This window comes from Athene noctua, chromosome 24, assembly GCF_965140245.1.
Source record: "Athene noctua chromosome 24, bAthNoc1.hap1.1, whole genome shotgun sequence".
NCBI lineage: Eukaryota > Metazoa > Chordata > Aves > Strigiformes > Strigidae > Athene > Athene noctua.
The window spans coordinates 5594182-5601428 of record NC_134060.1 but is presented as its reverse complement, the minus strand read 5'-3'; positions in this window follow the sequence as shown (position 1 = coordinate 5601428).

Here is a 7247-nt window from a genome sequence, read left to right as displayed (position 1 = left end):
CTCCAATTCCTCCCACAACAACTCCAAACACAGCAGCTTCCAAGATAACCAACTTGAATAGCCTGCTCCGCAGTTCAGACACTGAAACAGGGCAAGGACACATCGTACACCGAGCTGTGACAACTCCAGGAGTGGAGTCCTTGGTATATCTGTGTTGCAGGAACCAATTCCTCCTGGTCTAACAGCAGGCCCAGCACCACCATCCTGCAGGCACCTCACACCATCTCACCAGTTGCTCAAGCACCTTGGGATGACAGCCACAAGGCTCCACCAACCCAAAAAAGCTCCTCACTTCCCATGGGCCTGTCTGTGAACATTCCCTGGCCCTGAGGTCCTGCCCTCCTTCATTGCCACCACCTCTGAAACACCTGAGATGTGTCTGCACTCACTAATGATTCATCCATCCTTCAAACTCCTCAGGAGCTTCCTTCTCCCTGTGCTGACAGACTGGGCAGCTCTAATGGACCTGCCAGAGGATTTCTGGTTAGATTGGGTACCTAACGTTGGTCTCATGTGCCTCCTCCATGCTATGTTCTGGGCTTGTCAACCACTCATGACCAAATTTCCCTTTTCTGGGTGCCTCTTTGCAAATGAGTCCTACTTGCCTGCTCACCCCAACCAAAGGCAGTAGGAGGCATCAGCATCCACTGTGTGGGGGCTCAGCCCCATAGCAGAGAGCAGATTCCCCTTTCACAAAAGGATTTGGCCCTTCTGATCCCAGAAGTTCCCCAGTGGCCAGACTTTTACCTTCCAAATTCAGCGGGGTAACAGAGATCAGTGTGAGAGGAAGCTGCCCGTGGAGGACCATGGGCTGCGGGTGGAAACAAGCCCCCAGAGCAGTTTGCAGACACTGGGCAATGTCAGCTCCCAGGGTCTTCCAGCTCTGCCCACCGATCTGCACCCCTTGCATGGAGACCAGCCCTTGGCACAGTGGGGGTGCTGGGCAGAGGCTGCTCCATCTGCACAGATTTCCCCCGCTGCCCCAGCTCTTCATCCTCTCTATTTCCAAGCAGACATTTAGGTTCAAGCTTTCCTTGCACCCCACGAGGTTTCCCTCCCATCCACAGCACAGAGCAACCAACACAGGCCACTGTGCAGAAGCATCACCAGGGTTATCTCCACGACAAGTGTCTCAGGGGGTCCCATCTATTACTCTCCTATCAGCACCCCTCTTTGGTTCATTTCTTTAAAAAATCTTCCCTGTGCACCTTGGTGGAAACAGCCCAGAGATAATAACAGCAGATATGCGTTGACCTATGGGATTCCTGAAGTGATCAAACTGTCAGATAACGGAATAAATCTTTCTCGTGGGCTGGGGATTAAATCAGAGAGTGTTAGCTGCTGCGGCTTCTTATTTATTTCTGTTCTCTTAAATTGCATTTCCCTTCCCCCCATGAAGAAGGCTTGCTGCCTGCAGCTGTAAATTACTGCAAACCTTTATGGTAAGTTTAGACACTGAGTCTCTTAACCTTGCAAACACCTCTTGTTTCTCTTAATGGTCTCCAAAAGCTCTCAGGAAAGAGAAAGCAAAAAAAGAGAATATGATTTGATAGTAAGCACATACCTTGGCATTGCACAACAGTGTGCCTCGATCTGAAGATCACCTAAAACACACGAGCTCAGTGTGTGACTCTTGGCTGTTTCATTCACCAGCTTCATGACCTTGGAGGCAGCATTTCGTTTCTGCTTCGCCCAACCCTTCATCCGTCCCTGCTTCTCCGCAGCCTCTCGGGACTGAGGATGGTCCTGACCCTGCGAACAGGGCTGCAGGGAGCTGAGGGCTCTGCTCTCAACAGAAACACACGTCCTTCCCCCAGGATGGAGTGTTGCCCCAGTTGCTGTGACAGGGGCTGCACCTGGGCATCAGGCAGCATCTCAAGGATTTGATTAGAAGATTCTGGGTTAGCTCCGAAAGAGTGGATGAGGAAATACCCAGAGGGGATTCGGTCTCTAGTGTCTATTCAGCAGAATTTTTCTGACTTGGTGAAGTATGTTGTCCTTAAAAAAAAAAAAAAAAAGAAAAAAGAAAACAAAGAAAACCCACAAATACAAACCTCCAAACCACCTAAGTGTTAGCTTTGCTGTGACATTATTACTGCTCTGGAAAAGTTTCCGTATGTCAGTGCTGAAGCCCCAGCCCAGCCCCTGCTGTCCCCCCTCCCCAGGGTGAGCTGCCCCGGGCCCTGTGAATCAGCAAAGCTCCTGCCTCCGGGCAGGGTGTGGGGATGCGGCTGCAGCCCCGGGGGAAGCGCTGCTCTCCTGCCCCAGGAGCCAGCCCCCCTGCCCCTGCCCGCAGCCCCCCGCCCTGCCCGCAGGATGGGGCCCGGAGCCGGGATCCCGGGAGCGCTCCCCGGGTCTCACCAGACCCCACAGATCTGACAAAAGGAGTTTGACAGCCGGTGCTATGCGGGGGCAAAAAGCTTCGCGGCAGCGCGTGTCCTACAAGTTAAAACATCTCCCCGGAGCCGAGAGCGCCCAGGCCTCACGCTGCCGTGCGGGGCTGCGGCCGCACCGCTGCCGGCGGCGGGGGCTGACACCAGGCCCAGCTCCGCAGGGCGGATGAGACTGGCGGGCGTGCGGCCTGCCGAGACTGGCAGACTGGGGTCAAGCCCAGATGTGGCACACGGGCCTGAAAACCCCTTGAGTCTAGGCCGGGGGAAAGCAGTCGGAGAGGAGAGCAGCTGGGGGCGCGGTGCTGCCGGCTCCTGCCACGCCAGCCCTCCTCTCCCTCCCCTCGGCAAGTGGCACCCGAGGAAACTTTGTTTGCAAAGGAGTCACCTCCAGTCCTCTTCGCACCGGCCGTGGGGGTCTGCACCCAGCTCTGGTCCCTCCCTGTGCCAGGCGTGCTCGCACCAGGGACGGCTGCACGGGACAGAGGCAGAAAGGGAGCCTGGAGGAGGCAGGGACTGACGCACCCCTGGGTGACGGTACAGGTTCACGTAGACAAAAATCTCTTTCAACTTTCTAATCCTCCACTGAAGCAACAACTTTCTGAATCCCACCCCAACAGCCCGCCATCCACACGCTTGCCAGGACCCCGGTGACTTCCCAGGGACCTGCAGAACCACTGGCATCTTTGGGGCTGAACTTGGGGACAGCCTTTCCCCCCCTGCACCCCCTTCACGCAGCCTCCCCACCATGATCTAGACACTTCTCACTGTAAAGCTAGTCCTGGCAAAAAAAAAAAAAAAAAAGGAAAAAAAAAAAGGTTATGAGAACTAGTTCCCAGACAGACATGACATTTTTAGTTAATTTTGATTTTCTAAAAAGAAAAATCCCGGAGATGCCAAGTCAGCCAATCCCTCTTCAAACCGCATTAAGTGACCCACAGAGCAGGGAGAGACAAGTCGCTCCATATTCTTTTTTTTTTTTTTTTTAAACACCATCCATTTAAGAATGGTGAAAGCTTGATCAATAGGCAGCACCGGCGCGGGCTGCCCGAGGTGCTGGCGTGCTGTTTCATTAGGGGATGGTTGCTCTGACGACAGCCTGGTACCACGAGCCCACACTGCGACCAGCGGGGACGAACAGCCAAGTTCAAAGCTATCCCGAGAAACCCCCCCGCTGCTGCGCCACAGCGGGGCTGGAGGCGGGGGGATTTCGAGGTGTGTGGAGTAAAGCACATGGCGCATCGGGTGCCAGGGAGATGGTGCTGCCTTTCATGTCCCAGATTAGAAAACAAAACAGCACTGGCACCCCGGGGAAGCAGCAGGAAGCTTCCACTCAAACGGCAGTGAAAAAGTTTCAGGGCTCAGCGTGAGGAAGAGAAAAATCGGTGGGAATGGCAGCTGAGCGGTGGGGGGATGGCGGCGGGGGGCTGGCGCGGGGATGGGGACGTGGGCTCGGCTGACAGAGAGACAGGGTGTTATTCTGCACCTCCCACCCTGCTGTGGGGGAGAAACGTGCCTGAGCCCTCCCGGTGCTCAGCCAAAATCCCACTGCAGCGGCAAAACCACCCCAGAACCACCTGAATACGCAACTGCCATGGGCACTGCTCCTTTGGGCTGCATTGATTTTTCAGCTTCGAACTCCAGGCTCCCAGCAGACCATTTCCCTGAGTCCCAGGGATGGTTTCACCCTGCTGCTGACCTGGCTGCAGCCTTCATGCATCCCTGTGGGGATGCTTCAGGCCCTCATTTTCCTAAATCCTTAGTAATTTTGGGTTCATTCATCTCTGACTGCCCCCAAGAGAGGCCTGAAGTTCAGACACGGCTGAGTGCCTCCTCTTTAGAAATCTGGCAACTTTACCAACCAGCTGAGCCCTTTTTAATGAGCAGCAACAGCATCCCAGGCGCCCTGAGCAAGTCCTGCTTCGGTAAGCACTGTGCTGTCCTTGGCCAAGAGCTCTGTCACAGCAGGGTAGGCAGGAGGACAGCAGGATCATTGTCCCCAGGGTGACAGTGGGCAATGGGAGATGCTCTGCCCAGTACAGGGAACTGCCCTGAGCCCTTCCCTAGCGATGCGGGGGGGAGCAGCCCATCGACTCCAGCTCAGACAAGGTCATCCCGGGTTTAGGAAGGGAGAGGTGAAGTGCTGAGTCTTGTCCTGAGGGTCACCCCAAAGAACCACCGATAAAACCAAGCGGTGAACCCAGATCCCTCCGCTCTTGCCTTACCTGAGGGACCACCCTCCAGCCTGCCAGTAAACAGGTGATTTTTCAAGCCACTGGCACCACCAACGCAGTCTCTTTGGGATTAAAAGTCCTCCCATGACCTTCTTTACCTCCTGGGACTGGATAGAAAAATGTCACTTGGCCATTGACCCTGAAGTGCAGAGGGTCTGGAGCATGGAGGCGTGGGTCCAGCACATGGAGATGTGACTCCAGCAACCATTAACATGGAAGGGCAGACTGAGCACCCATCTTGGCCAGCAGAGATTTCCTATTGACCCAAAGGGCTTTGGGCTGCTCAGAGAGGGGCCGAACAATTATCCAGTGCTGTTAATCTGCAGGGACATCCGAGACTACAGATAAATCAGAAGTAAAAGCTGTTCTACCTCTTCCAGCGGGAACAGCTTCCCTGTCCTGTAAACCTCAAAGACACGACACTAAGAGGAAAGTTAAATGATTAATTTGTTTTTCAAAACCACGTCCTGAGAAAAAGCCCAAATTTTCTAGCTGGAGGAAAATTCTTTTGGCAGCCCAAGCCCCTGTAAGCTGTTTGGAAATTCATTTTAGTTGACTGAGTATGCTTGCACAACTGTGATTAGACACTTATTCTACATATATTTTGTTAGCCTCCCTATTTGAAATTCTCCCCAAACTTTCCTAGCAGGATCTTCTTGTCCAATCATTTGTATTTTATATCTCTGTTGAAATACTGCTTTATAAATAGCAGGAGCTTTATCTTGACTCTAACCAGCAACCTCAACTTAAAGCTAAATGCATAATTTACTGCAAATTAAACTTAATGGGACTGGAATAATTATGTTGACTTTTGGAAGTACTTAAGGATAAATACATGATTAGATATTTTGCACACCATGAGGAAATATTTATTTCGAAATACAAATTCTTCCTATTGAGCCTTTTGATGGAACATTTAGAGGTGACACTATCAGCATACGGATTACAGTACCATTAAGGCTACTTAAATAAATTACCCTACTGCATTTGCAGCACTGGAGAGATGGGGAAGTCTCTGGCAAAGTGTGGTGTCTGTGCTGCCTGTTTGCTGTATGGGCATGGGGAGCTGGGCACAGCCCTGGAGGGGGCTTTTCAGCTGCCACTCCCTGTGCCCATCAAGGAATAAATGCTGTGGGCATCCCTGCAGAGCCGGGCTGTCAGTGGGAACAAGGTCATCCCACAAGGTCATCCCACCTGGGGTCCCTCCACACACTTCTTTCCAAAAAAACAAACCAAGCAACATTGGTACTAATACATATTTTCTCCCCAGGGGATTTGTTTTTTATAGAAATTGATCAGTTTTAGACCTGGTTTCCTTTTTTTTTTTTTCACCTGAAAGTCAAAAACTTAGGGAAATTTCAGCAGGAGGAGAACTCGCAGGATCCTTATCAGCAGTTCATGCTATAAAACCAGTCATGACCACAAATTGCTCCTGCTTTTTGCTTGTGTTTCAAGCTCCCTCTGCTCTCAGCCGCCCAAGAAGATACAAAGCATTTCCAGCAAAGCACTTTTCCAGTGGGAAATCCCAGCTTGCTGCTGTGTGGGGTTAAGGCAGCCCTGTGTTAACAACCAAAGCAGCGGGTGGGGGGAAACATCAAGGCAAAATGTCTCACTCTTCTCCTCCTCCAAGCTCTGGCTCCCACAGCCGCTGTTTGGGAAGACAGAAACCCCCAGCCTGGACCCAGCTGCTGCCAGAATCACACCCTGCTCCCACGGGACACCAGGCACCACCCTGGGCTTAAAACAGAAATGATAGCGTGTGGGGGCTATTTTTTCTTTTAATAATGTTAGCAGAAGGGATCTTTCCTTCTGCTTCTCCTGGGGAGGTCACCATCACAGCAAGAGATTATGAGCACCCCAGGTGAAACACTGGCTAGTTTGGGGCTTTCCTGGATTTTGGGATGATGCTCTGACTGGATGTGGGAGCTCTCCATCTCCACACACCCCCACAGGGCTGAAGGCTGAGAATGTCGTCAGTGAAACCCAGTGGTATCTTGACGGGACAGATTGAGTTATGGAGCTGAAACATGGTCCGTGTTGGATGGGGGGGTTAGTGCAGCGTCCCAGCTCACCCGTCCACACTGCCCCAGCTCCCAGTTTCAGAGGTGAGCTCTGGTGCTGCTGCTGCTGGGAGCACAGAAGAAACAAACTGGGTTTAAAACTTTTTAGACATGGGCCTTATGTCAGCAGGAGCCAACACGGAGCTTGAGGAGTACCCCAGAGCCCCGCATGCAGAGAGCGCCCCCCATCCACCCACTGGTCCCCCAGGGCCACATTTCGGTACCATCAAGGGACCAAGTGCTCACGACCCATCCAGGTGGTCAGGCTCATTTGCAAAGCAAGGAGGGACGGCTGTCCTAGTGGCTCTGCCCTGGGGAAGGAGTGTGACATGCTTGTCCTCATTCTGGCCTCCTCAGAGAGGCTTGGGGAGTGTTGATGCTCAGCAGGGACTTTGGGGGCTGAGGAGCAGAGAGGGGATGGAGATGATCTGCCCAGCACTGGGCCTTGCAGATACATCACAGGCGGTAAACGGGCCACCTGTAACTAACGGAATTTGGGGTTTGCTTTAATGAATTAATCTGCCAAAGTTAATCTGGAGTTTTGACACACCTTTCCCCCAGAC